The sequence below is a fragment of the Piliocolobus tephrosceles genome, chromosome 16, assembly GCF_002776525.5.
Source record: "Piliocolobus tephrosceles isolate RC106 chromosome 16, ASM277652v3, whole genome shotgun sequence".
Taxonomy (NCBI): Eukaryota; Metazoa; Chordata; class Mammalia; order Primates; family Cercopithecidae; genus Piliocolobus; species Piliocolobus tephrosceles.
Window position 1 is genome coordinate 45657998 of NC_045449.1, and position 12676 is coordinate 45670673.

The 12676-nt window shown below is 47.3% G+C and overlaps 1 non-coding gene across 1 annotated transcript; it reads right to left on the minus strand.

Annotated features, from left to right (window-relative positions):
- Positions 1 to 258: 258 nt before the first annotated feature.
- Positions 259 to 386, minus strand: LOC111537735. Its single transcript, XR_002730097.1, has one exon. It is a non-coding gene; the product is annotated as a small nucleolar RNA SNORA68 (small nucleolar RNA).
- Positions 387 to 12676: the final 12290 nt, after the last annotated feature.

The window sequence follows — 12676 nt, forward strand, 5'->3', positions numbered from 1 at the left end:
AGCTGCGTGACTGCTGGCCGGTTGCACTTGCTGGCTCTGGTCTCCTCCACCTTCATGATCTGGATCAAGTGGGCCCAGATGTGGTGCTGGGTGCCCACGTCTTGGTCTGCAGAAAACAGGAGAGGGCAGGGTGACTGTAATCACTGGGATCTGGGCATTTGGCAAACCTCCTATCAAGTACCTGGCACATTCTGTCAGGCACATCAATTGCCTGGGAGCCCCCACTTGGGATTAACTGGGGGACTGGGTGACCACGAGTGGTGTAGAACCTCCAAAGTCACTTTGAGGGGCACAACCACAACCCCTCAAAGGTGACAAGATCTTCCTGTTTGTTCCTCTGTTTAAACCACTGCTGCAAGAAAAAGAGTGTTGAGTTTAAGTGCGACATGTCCTACTTTTTTTTGTTGTTTGTTTTATATATTTTATTTTTTATTTTTTGAGACAGTCTCACTCTGTCACCCAGGCTGGAGTGCAATGGCGCAATCTCGGCTCACTGCAACCTCCACCTCTCAGGTTCAAGCGATTCTCCTGCCTCAGCATCCTGAGTAGCTGGTATTACAGGTGCCCATCACCACACCTGGCTATTTTTTGTATTTTTATTAGAAATGGGGTTTTGTCTTGTTGGCCAGGCTGGTCTCAAACTCCTGACCTCAGGTGATCCGCCCACCTCAGCCTCCCAAAGTGCTGGCATAAGCCACTGTACCCAGCTTTGTTTTATTTTTGAGATGGGGTCTCTCTCTCTCTCACCCAGGCTGGAGTGCAGTGGTGCAGTCATGGCTCACTGCAGCCTTAACATCCTGGGTTCAGGTGGTCTTCACACCTCAGCCTCCCAAGTAGCTGGGACTACAGGCTCATGCCACCATGCCCTGCTGCTAATGTTTGTTTGTTTGTTTTTTGGTAAAGATGCAGTCTCGCTATGTTACCCAGGCTGGTCTTGAATTCCTGGCCTCAAGTCATCCTCCTGCCTTGGCCGCCTAAAGTGCTGGGATTACAGGCATGAGTCATTGGGCATGGCCCGTTTTCTGTTTTTTTTTTTTTTTTGAGACGGAGTCTCGCTCTGTTGCCCAGGCTGGAGTGCAGTGGCGCGATCTCAGCTCACTGCAAAGCTCCGCTTCCCAGGTTTATGCCATTCTCCTGCCTCAGCCTCCCGAGTAGCTGGGACTACAGGTGCCCACCACCTCGCCTGGCTAGTTTTTTGTATTTTTTAGTAGAGACAGGGTTTCACCGTGTTAGCCAGGATGGTCTTGATCTCCTGACCTCGTGATCCGCCCGTCTCGGCCTCCCAAAGTGCTGGGATTACAGGCTTGAGCCACCGTGCCCGGCCTGTTTTCTGTTTTTTTAAGAGACAGAGTCTCACTGTGTCGCCCAGGTTGGAGAGCAATGGCTATTCACAGGTGTGATCATAGCTCACTGCAGTCTCAAACTCCTGGGCTCAAGCAGTCCTTCGATCTCAGCCTCCCGAGTAGCTGGGACTACAAGCGAGCACCACCACACCTGGCTCACTTCCTGTTTTTTGAGTGGGAGTTTCACTATCTGGCCCCACCTGCCTCTCTAGCTGGGTCTTGACTGTTCAGTGCTATGCATGCTCCAGCTTTGCCACACCTCAATGGCCCTCAACAAACCTGCATTTCTACACTGCCATTCCTTCTGCCCCGAATGCCTTTCCTCCCCAGCACCGTATGGCAAACTCCTACACATCCTTCAAGGCCCATCTTGAATGCCACCTTCCCTGTGATGACTTCCCCTATTGCCCCAGACTTATTTCCTTATCTTCAGTGCTCCCATAGAACTTGGTGCACATCTACTCCAGTAGTCATTGCACAGAACAGTAATCATGTTATACATGGTGACCTCCTGGAGAATGGGGATGTGTGCTATTTCTCTTTGTATTTGTCTTTTGTTCCCAGAACAGGTAAGTATGTGGTGCCGGGTATAGGTAGGTACTCACACAATAAGTGTGAATGAGTGAACGAGGGGTGGGGTTGATGTGAGCCTGAAAAAGGAAGTTCCCTAGCTGCACTTTCCTGGAGAAATCTCTAGAGGGCAGTCTCACACCATGCTTGTCTTCTCTAGCCTTTTCCCGAGTTGCTTTTTTCCTACCATAGGCAGCTCAGATATATATGGGTGGGTGGATGGATGGATGGATGGACAGATGGACGAACGAACGGATGGATGGACGGGTGGATAAATAGATAGATAGGGTGGGCATGGTTCACATGGGCTCTGGAGTTGACAAGCTCTGGGACCAGGGAATCTAACCAAGTCAAGCGAGGCACTGGAAGCACTGCTGGCCCATCCCTTAGACACAGTGGCATAGGGGCTAGGCTTATTACTGAAACCTGGAAAAAAGTTATTGTTTTCAAAAAAAAAAAAAAAGTTGCAAAATGGCATTGGATAAATATTGAAGTAAATGGCTACAAAACAAAATCTCAACCAATTGCAACTCAACTCAGTTTGCATATATAGTTTATGTATAAACTACATTTCAGGCGGGTGCGGTGGCTCACGCCTGTAATCCCAGCACTTTGGGAGGCCGAGGCAGGCAGATCACCAGAGGTCAGGAGTTCAAGACCAGACTGACCAACATGGAGAAACCCCATCTCTAATAAAAATACAAAAATTAGCCAGGTGTGGTGGTGCATGCCTGTAATCCCAGCTACTTGGAAGGCTGAGGCAGGAGAATCACTTGAACTCGGGAGGTAGAGGTGAGCCGAGATTGCACCACTGCACTCCAGCCTGGGCTGCAAGAGCGAAACTCCATCTCAAAAAAAAAAAAAAAAAAAACCTTCTGTGGGATGTGAATGCATTTTAATATTTTTGACATGATGTGGGCACTCCTAAAAGTGTCAAGGGCCCTTGACTTCTTGAAAAGGCCCTGCAAGGACCAAGCGGAATGGAACCCAAGACTCCCCACCAGGGGGCTCAGGACTCTGCTCATTATAAGTCCCTGCTCTGAGTCTGAGGCTGCAGGTCCAGTCCCTCTTCCTGCTGAGGGCTCTGGAGCCAAACCCGCGAAGATAACATTCAGTAACACAGGCTGCCCTCAACCACGGTCTTTCCTAATCTCAAGGTAAGATGGGAGAGGGTGGTGGTATTTCGTTTACTTAAGCTCCTACATGGGGGAGATATTGAATAGGAAGAGGCTGTGTCTCCTGGGACTGCTGGCTCGGGGGTGGAATGGACAGGAGACAAGAACAGAACCAAGTGTCGTGTACGCATGCCTGTAGTCCCGGCTACTCAGGAGACTGAGGTGGGAGGATCACTTAAGCCCGGGAGATTGAGGCTGCAGTGAGCCGAGATTGTACCACTGTACTCCAGCCTAGGTGACAGAATGAGACCCTGTCTCCAGGAAAAAAAAAAAAAAAGTCAAGATTCAAGGACATCTGATGTTTAACCTAGTGCTCTTAATCACTACATCATAATCATACCCTCTTTCAGAGTGACCTGCCCAATTTCACAAAGCTGTTAATCAGGTGGCAGGGCAGAACACTTATTGAGTGCTTACAATCAGCATGTGTCAGGCGCTGTTCTAAATGCTCTACCCATTTTAACTCATCTAGCTGAAGCAGGGACTATAATTGTCAATGCCATTTTACAAACGGGGAAACCAAAGCCAAGAGCGGTTGAGTGACTTGTCTAAAGTTGCCACCAGACAGTCTAGTTCCAGAGTCTGGGCTCTTCACCATGATGACCTACTAGCCTGTCTACTTTATGGAGGGACAAGGTTTGGGGCTGTCAAAACTCAGGGTCAAAAATGACAGGACAAATGGAATAGAGGATGGGCAGGAGGGATGCAGGGGTGTGTGAGGTATGTGGAAGAGGTGGAACATGAAGGAGAACCCAGTCACAGAGGTTCACAGATATTCTCTGCTGTTTCCTCAGTAGGAACTCAATGCTGAGTTCCTATCAAAACTACTGACAGCATATCTCCCCAAATACCATTTCCTTAAAAGGCATTTTGTCAGTGTCTTTTTTCTAAGAAATGGGGTCTCACTCTGTTGCCCGGGCTGGAATGCAGTGGTGTGATCTCGGCTCACTGCAACCTCAGCTTCCCAGGTTCAAGCGATTCTCCTGCCTCAGATTCCTGAGTAGCTGAGATTACAAGCACCTGCCACCATGTCCAGATGATTATTGTTTTTTTTTTTTGAGATGGAGTTGTGCTCTGTCACCCAGGCTGGAGCACAGTGGCGCCATCTTGGCTCACTGCAAGCTCCGCCTCCCGGGTTCACACCATTCTCCTGCCTCAGCCTCCCGAGTAGCTGGAACTACAGGCGCCCACCACAACGCCCGGCTAATTTTTTGTATTTTTAGTAGAGATGGGGTTTCACCGTGTTAGCCAGGATGGTCTCCATCTCCTGACCTCGTGATCCGCCCTCCTCAGCCTCCCAAAGTGTTGGGATTACAGGCGTGAGCCACCGTGCCCGGCCTAATTATTGTATTTTTAATAGAGCTGGGATTTCACCATGTTGGCCAGGCTGGCCTCGAACTCCTGACCTCAAGCGATCTGCCCACCTTGGCCTCCCGAAGTGCTGGGATTACAGGCCATGCTCAGCCTGTCAAAGTGTCTTACTTAGCAAATATAGCTGCTTTGCAAACGGGTTCCTTTTTCCCTTGTGACTAGGACCACTGTTCTGCCCGAATGGCTAGCCAGTCCTCCAGATAGGGTTAGGAGCCACTTTGTTGAGAACGATATGAGCAAGATGGCTGTGCAGGGGGAATGACTGGTGTGGACTTCATCAGAGATTGAATTAAGTGATGGAAAGGGAATGTTCCATGGCTTTGGTCCCTAATATAAATCTATTCAGGGTTGTGGCATCAGCCCTAGGTTTCCTGACTCAACTGGAAATCATAAGGACAGGTTTACGGAGGTAGAATGATTCCATTTGGAGAAAGGAGAACTGGAAAGAGACACAGAGCATCTGTAATTAAGTGCAAGAGCTCTGAAGTTGGACTGCCTGAATTCAAATCCCAACTCTGTAGGCAGGGCATGGTGGCTCACACCTGTAATCCCAGCACTTTGGGAGGCTGAGGCTGGCAGATCGCTTGAGCCCAGAAGTTCGAGACCAGCCTGGACAACATGGTGAAACCCTGTCTCTACAAAAAATACAAAAATTCTGGTGGAGCGTGGTGGCTCACGTCTGTAATCCCAGCACTTTGCAAGGCCAAGGTGGGTGAGACCAGCCTGGCCAACATGGTGAAACCCCGACTCTATCTCAGAAAAAAAAAAAAAAAACCCAAAAAACACAAAAATTTACTGGCCATGGTGGTGCACACCTGTAGTCTCAGCTACTCAGGAGGTTGAGGTGGGAAGATTGCTTTAGCCCAGAAAGTAGAGGCTGCAGTGAGTTGACATCATGCCACTGCACTCCAGCCTGGGCAACAAAGCAGGACTGTCTCAAAAAAACAAAAAAAAAGGTCCCAACTTTGTAACTGTATGACTGTGAGTGATTTACTCAACCTCTCTCCGTGGCCCATCTGCAAAATGGGTTTATTAATACCTTTGTTAATTATCACATATTAATGATTAATGTTTTGTTGTGGGGGTTAAAATGATCAAATCCAAAGTGCTTAACACAGTGCTTACCATATAAGCACTCAATGCCTACTATTTTCTTTTTTTTTTTGTTTTTGAGATGGAGTCTGGCTCTGTCGCCCAGGCTGGAGTGCAGTGGTGCGATCTCGGCTCATTGCAACCTCCGCCTCCTGGGTTCACACCATTCTCCTGCCTCAGCCTCCCGAATAGCTGGGACTACAGGTGCCCACCATCATGCCCGGCTAATTTTTATATTTTTAGTAGAGATGGGGTTTCACCATGTTAGTCAGGATGGTCTCGAGCTCCTGACTCCCAAAGTGCTGGATTACAGGCGTGAGCCACCGCACCTGGCCTATTTTTTTTTTCTTTTTCTTTTTGAGATGGAGTTTTGCTCTTGTCACCCAGGCTGTAGTGCAGTGAGTGGTACGATCTTGGCTCACTGCAACCTCCACCTCTAGGGTTCAAGCAATTCTCCTGCCTCAGCCTCCCAAGTAGCTGGGATTACAGGTGCGTGCCACCATGCCCAGCTAATTTTGTATTTTTAGTAGAGACAGGGTTTTACCAGGTTGGCCAGACTGGTCTCGAACTCTTGACCTCAGGTGATCCACCTGTCTCGGCCTCCCAAAGTGTTGGGATTACAGGCGTAAGCCACTGCGCCTGGCCCAATGCCTGCTATTTTATCCAAATTAAGAGGAGATGTTACACTTAAAATTTTAAGAAGGTAGATCTCATGTTGTGTTCTTACCACAATGAAAAAAAAGTTATGACAGAAAAGTAGGTAGTCAGCAGAAAAAAAAAAAAAACAAAGTTAACTCAGAAAAAAATAAAAGATTATATACGGCAGATGCAGAACACAACAAAAATAATCCTGTTGTTCAGTATGTGTTAACAGGGACTGAAGCTGGTTACAGGAAGAATTTCCCAGCAACAAAGAGTGGGAAGCCCTGAGCAAATTGTAAAAGCTCCTTCTCAGTTTCTTCCCAAGAGAAGTTTTCATCTCAGGGGTGGTCATTTCTGGAGGCAGGGCCTGCAGGAGACACCCTGGTAACAGGCAGGTCTGTTTGGCTTCCTGAATCCATGACAGTTGATAAATAAGGCCCCTTCAGATGCTCTGTTGGGTATTGCCTGGGGTGTGTAACCAGGAGATGGAGTGCCTGCATTTCCAAGATCATTTATAGCTGTTTCCTGTACCCGAGTAAATTTTTCATTTTAAAGATGCCTCCTGGCCCGACCCAAATTTCGGCTTAACATTAGCAGTTGCTTCTCTTTGGCTGAGCAGATGAACTGCAAAAACTCTCAGAGTGAAAGAGGGAAGGAGGGTGGGGCTGGGTGAGGTGGCAGGGATGGGTTCCAGGAAATGGGAGGTGGGACTGGTTCGTCACCAGGGCCTCTCTGGTAAACTGGATGGCCAGGCTGGCTACTGGCAAAGAAAGAGTTACTGAGCATCAGCTGAAGGGATGGCAAGCAGTGAGGGAGGCTCTGGCCCAGCAATTCTTATCTTCAGGAAAGTTTAAGAGTCATTGTCACTTGGAGGGAATTTCCTGGACTATGAACTTTATTGCAGAGAGGACAGAATGGCTGGGTGGGAGGAAGTTAGCCTCAGGTTCCACACCCACCGCTCCCATTCCCCCACAGCTGGGTTTGCTGTTTCTCCAAACAATTTAGTGTTAACAACATAAACCCTGGTCCAGCCTGGCCTCCTGCAGCTGTGTGGCCTTCAAGTCTTTATCCTTGCTAAGCCTTGGCTCCCTCATCTACAAATGGGTTTAATAACAGCACTTGCTTATAGTAAATGCCAAATATATGTTCGGTTTGAATAATGAGGAGGAAGCTGGGGCCAGAGATTTGCACTGAGGAGAATGAACAGAAATCTGTCCCTATTCTTCTTCTTCTATTTATTTATTTTTTTAGACAAGTCTTGCTCTGTAGCCCAGGCTGGAGTGCAGTGGTGCAATCTCAGTTCACTGTAACCTCCACTTCCCGGGTTCAAGCGATTCTCGTGCCTCAGCCTCCCAAGTAGCTGGGATTACAGGCACCCACGACCATGCCCAGCTAATTTTTGTATTTTTAGTAGAAATGGGATTTCACCGTGTTGGTCAGGCTTGTCTCAAACCCTTGACCTCAGGTGATCTGCCTGACTCGGCCTCCCAAAGTGCTGAGATTAGAGGCCTGAGCCCCCGCGCCCGGCCTGTCCCTGTTCTTGGATGCTGATTAGAGGAACAAGACAGGCATGCATCAAAATAAATGCACTTGGTTGCCTCACCTAACCAATGGTGCAAAAGCACCAATCTTGAAAACAATTTCTAGTTACACCTTGTAGTATATTTTGAGTTCTTGTTTGTTTGTCTTGGAGATGGAGTCTTGCTCTGTCACCCAGGCTGGAGTGTGCTGGAGTGTACTGGCGTGATCTCGGCTCGCTGCAAACTGTGCCTCCTGGTTCAAGCAATTCTCCTGCCTCAGCCTCCTGAGTAGCTGGGATTACAGGCACCTGCCACCACGCCTGGCTAATTTTTTGTATTTTAGTAGAGATGGGGTTTCACCCTGTTGCCCAGGCTGGTCTCGAACTCCTGAGCTCAGGCAATCCGCCTGCCTCAGCCTCCCAAAGTGCTAGGATTATAGGCATGAGCCACTGCACCTGGCCCCTTGTAGTACATTTTGTCTTCCCAGTCTATTTTGAGATGTTGTTCAAGTAAATGTGTGTCCCCAGGGCTCCAGCAGGCTCACAGCAGGAAGCAGCAGTCAGGAAGTGCAAGGTGGCAAGCAAGACACTGGGTCGGAACGTGTTCTGGACCCACTGGCAGGCGAGGTTTGCTGAATTCTACACAACAGCAGCTACCACATCCTTCTGTGTTCCGGAGCCAGGGAAGGCTTCCAGACAGAGGGGGCTTCTCCCTGTAATTTGAGGGAGATTTTTGGCTCAGGCAAAGGTGAAAGGGTTTAAAGAGGAGAAAAAGAGAAGCACCGAGCAGCCTCAAGCTGGAGAAAGCTCTGGGGACCTTGTAGAGCCCCTCTTCTGGGGACAAAGACCATGAGGGGTCATAGGTGGCACAGCAGAGCACAACATCCCAGGGAACAGATGTTGAAGATGGATTAGACCCTGACAACGGATGTGAAATATTGACCCAGCGAAAAGTGCCTGGTGTTTGCACAGAGGCCAAATCGGTGCAGCAGCTTCCATGGGAGGAGGGGCCGGAAAGTGCCCAGGTCCGGAGGTCACTCTCCACACTCCCACACACTCTCCCAGGGGCCACAAGTCAGTCTCCAGCTCAGGGAGGATTTAAAGGAGGATGCCTGTGTTGGAAATCAAGGCAGGCATTCACGGGCATGCACCCACACATGCACACATAGTCTTTTTTCTTTACTTGAAGGCTCACCTAGTTCTGTTTGTGTTAAAAAAAAAAAAAAAAGAAAGAAAAGAAAACAAAAAGATAAAGAACGCTCACCTAGGCCGGGCATGGTGGCTCACACCTATCATTCCAGCACTATGGGAAACTGAGGCAGGGATCACTTGAGGCCAGTTCAAGCCCAGCTTGGGCCACATAGCAAGACCCTGTCTCTACAAAATTTTTTTTAAAAAAATTAGCCAGGTGTCGTGGCATGTGCCTGCAGTCCCAGCTACTCAGGAGGCTGACGGAGGAGGACTGCTTGAGCCCAGGAGGTTAAGGCTGCAGTGAGCCATGATCATAGCACTCCTGCCTGGGTGAGACAGAGTGAGACACCATCTCAAAACCCCCCAAAAAATCACAAGCTCACCTACACATAGAAACAACTAGATGTACTGGGTCATGGTGGTATACGCCTACAGTCCCAGCTACTCTGAGGCTGAGGTCGGAGGATCACTTGAGCCCAGGAGGTGAGGGTTGCAGTGAAGTATCGTGTCACTGCACTCTAGCCTGGATGACAGAGCAAGACCCTGACTCAAAATGATGTTTTTAAAAATGGATGGAAATGCTAATAATTGTGTTTTGTTGATGTAACTATACTTAAGTTTTGTACTTTATGCATTTTAAATGTTCTCTAATGAGAATACATTTTTTTTAAAGAGAGAAAAAAGCTTATCTGCCTGTCAACATTAAGTTCCTAAAATCAAAGGTTTCTTTCCAGTCCTACCCTACTAGTATTTGACACTATTGAGCCCATTTTCTGAAACTATTTTTTTGCTTGGCTTTCAGGCTGCCCATTTTCTCCTGGTTTTTCTTCCTTTCATGGATGGCTTCTGGGTACCTGCCTGACTCCTAAAGTTAGCATTATTTAGGGCCTGTCCTCAGCCTGCCCTATCTTTTCTCTCCAGATTAGCTCGTCCACTCCCTTGGTTTCAGCTATGCCACTCATGTCAGCTCCAACCCAGTTCTTTGCTGAAACATTTATCCCATTGCCTACTGAGTATCCCCACAAGACCCTCAAATTCAGTGAAAACTTGAAGTTCCCTCCCTGAAGGCTGCTGTTCCTTCTGTGTGTTCTATCTTGACTGGCTGGGTCAGAATCCTAGTAATCATTTATCTGCCCCTACCTTTCTGTAGTGGGTTGAATGGTGCCCTCCCACCCAAAAAGAGATGTCCACACATGCCACCAAGCCTGGCTTTTTCTTTTTTTGTAGATAGGGGTCTTGCCATGTTGCACAGACTTATCATACCCTTTATATAGTGAACAAGTATTGTCTTATATGACAAAAGGTGATTAACTTAAGGATCTTGAAAAGACTTATCCTGGATTAGCCAACTGGGCCCTAAATCCAATGACATATGTCCTTATAAAAGGGCACACAGAGCGCACACACTGAGGAGAGGCGGCGGCACAGGGAGGAGGCACTGTGGCTGTGGAAGCAGGTTTTGGAGTGATGCCACAAGTCAAGGGACACCAACAACCACTGAAATAATGGACTGTCCCCTACAGCTTCACGATGGAGCCTTGTCTCTCACTATGCCCCACTAGAACACTATACCCTCACCTCACACATGGTTGCAATTCCCTCATTTCAACATGCTCTTTGAAGCTCTTCCTTAAAAAAAAAAAAAAAAAAAATTCAGCTTTTGAGATAATTGTAGATTCACATTCGGTTTAAGGCTGGGAGGCTTGCAACCTGGGATTCTGAGCCACTCCTACATCCTCGTAACACAATCCTTCCCCACCTTCACCCTACCCCGTTAGCACAAATAAGCTTGTTCATGTAGCTCAACTAGGTTGTGTTGTCTTTTAGGACAGAGACTGATTTCTTTTCATGTTCTAGTATTTTTGCTTAAAAGTCCTTTGCATTCTGGTACTGCTTCTCCTTCTGTCTTTGCAGAGAACCTCAGAATACATTCCCCGTGTCTGTCTGCCATCTCTGTCCCTCTGCCTCTTCCAAAGCACACTTCTCGAACATCCTTAACTTGAGCTTTCAAAACACCTTTAATTAACACTGAAGTCCCATGGCTGCCAAGTCTTTAATTTGCAGGATGACTTCCCTTATCTTTTCGGTATCCTTAGGGCTGCCGGTTAGCTCAGTTGATCAGAGTGTAGTGCTGTAAGTATCTTTACATTGCTTTTCTGGGTGGTTTTCTCCTTTCCCCATCTGACTGGGAGAGCCCTGAAACCGAAGACTTTCTCCCCTAGCAGTTTCCAAGCTCCCAGAGGCAGAGACTTGGTTAATCTTACAGATCCCTCAGGGGAAGAACTTTTTACTTTATAAATCCTGGTCTGATACTAGCTCTGCACACTGTGGGTGCTCAATAAATGTTGATTGACTGAGTAAACAATGAATGTAGTCCCCTGGAGTGTCATATTCCTCCTTTCCACAGGGAGAAAGTAATAACATTAGGCAGAGCAGGCTGGATCTCTTAATGTGATTACCTGGGATTTGTGGGCCAGTGACTCTGTCCCCCAACTTTATTGGGTACATCCATCTCGACAGAATAGGTATTACCAAACAGAGACCACTAATGCTGTTGGCCAAATGATGGGCTATCACTAATTCCCTTGACCCTATTAATCTTGATTCTATCGCACTGAAGCTGCTGCGTCCAGTCCAAGATAGGGGGAGAACACAGCACAGTTGTGGTAGCGATCGTACTGACATCAGCGTAATCTATCCAAGTTCAACAGTGTTTAACTTGCTCTGGGTTTGTATTTGAGACATCCTTCATGTCTCAAATGATAATTTGAGATCTAATTCACAATGCATAAAATGCATCCATTTAAAGTATGTAACTCGGCTGGGTGCAGTGGCTCATGACTGTAATCCCAGCACTTTGGGAGGCTGAGGCAGGGGGATCACTTGAGGTCAGGAGCTCGAGACCAGCCTGGTCAACATGGTGAAATCCATCTCTACTATAATACAAAAACTAGCTGGTTGTGGTGGCACACACCTGTAACCCCAGCTACTCAGGAGGCTGAGGCAGAAGAATCACTTGAACCCGGGAGGTGGAGGTTGCAGTGAGCCCAGACCATGCCACAGCACTCCAGTCTGGGTAACAGAGTGAGACTTCACTTCGTTTAAAAAAAAAAAAAGGTATGTAACTTGATGGTTTTTAGTATATTTGGTGGTGTAACCATCTCCACAATCGAGTTTAGAACGTTTTCTTTACCCTCCCAAAAGAAACTCCATACCTATTAGCAGTCAGTCTCCATTTCCCCCAACCCCTAGCCCTAGGAAACCAACCTATTTTGTTACTACAAATTTGCCTATTCTGGACATTTCAAATAAATGGAATCATACAATAATGTGGTCTTTTGTGACTGGCTTTTTTCACTTGGCATAGTTTCAAGGCTCATCCATATTGCAACATGTATGACTACTTCCTGTTTATTGACAAAAAATATCCCATTGTATGGATATACCATATTTTATTTATCCATTCATCAGCTGATAGACATTTGGGTTGTTTCTACTTTTAGCAGTTATTTCTGCATGTTTCAGCTTATTCATCCATAAAAATGAGTTAACAGTTGCCTTGTCTTGGAGGATTATGAGAGGCACACAGGGAATATGTGAAATACATTCTACACTATAAAGTGGTACAAGAATGTAAAGATACTTTATTACTTTAATTTTTTCAGAGATAGGGTATCAACTCTGTGGTCCAAGCTGGAGTGCAATGGTGCAATCATGGCTCACTGCAGCCTCAACCTCCTGTGCTCAAGGGATCCTCTTGCCTCAACCTCCCC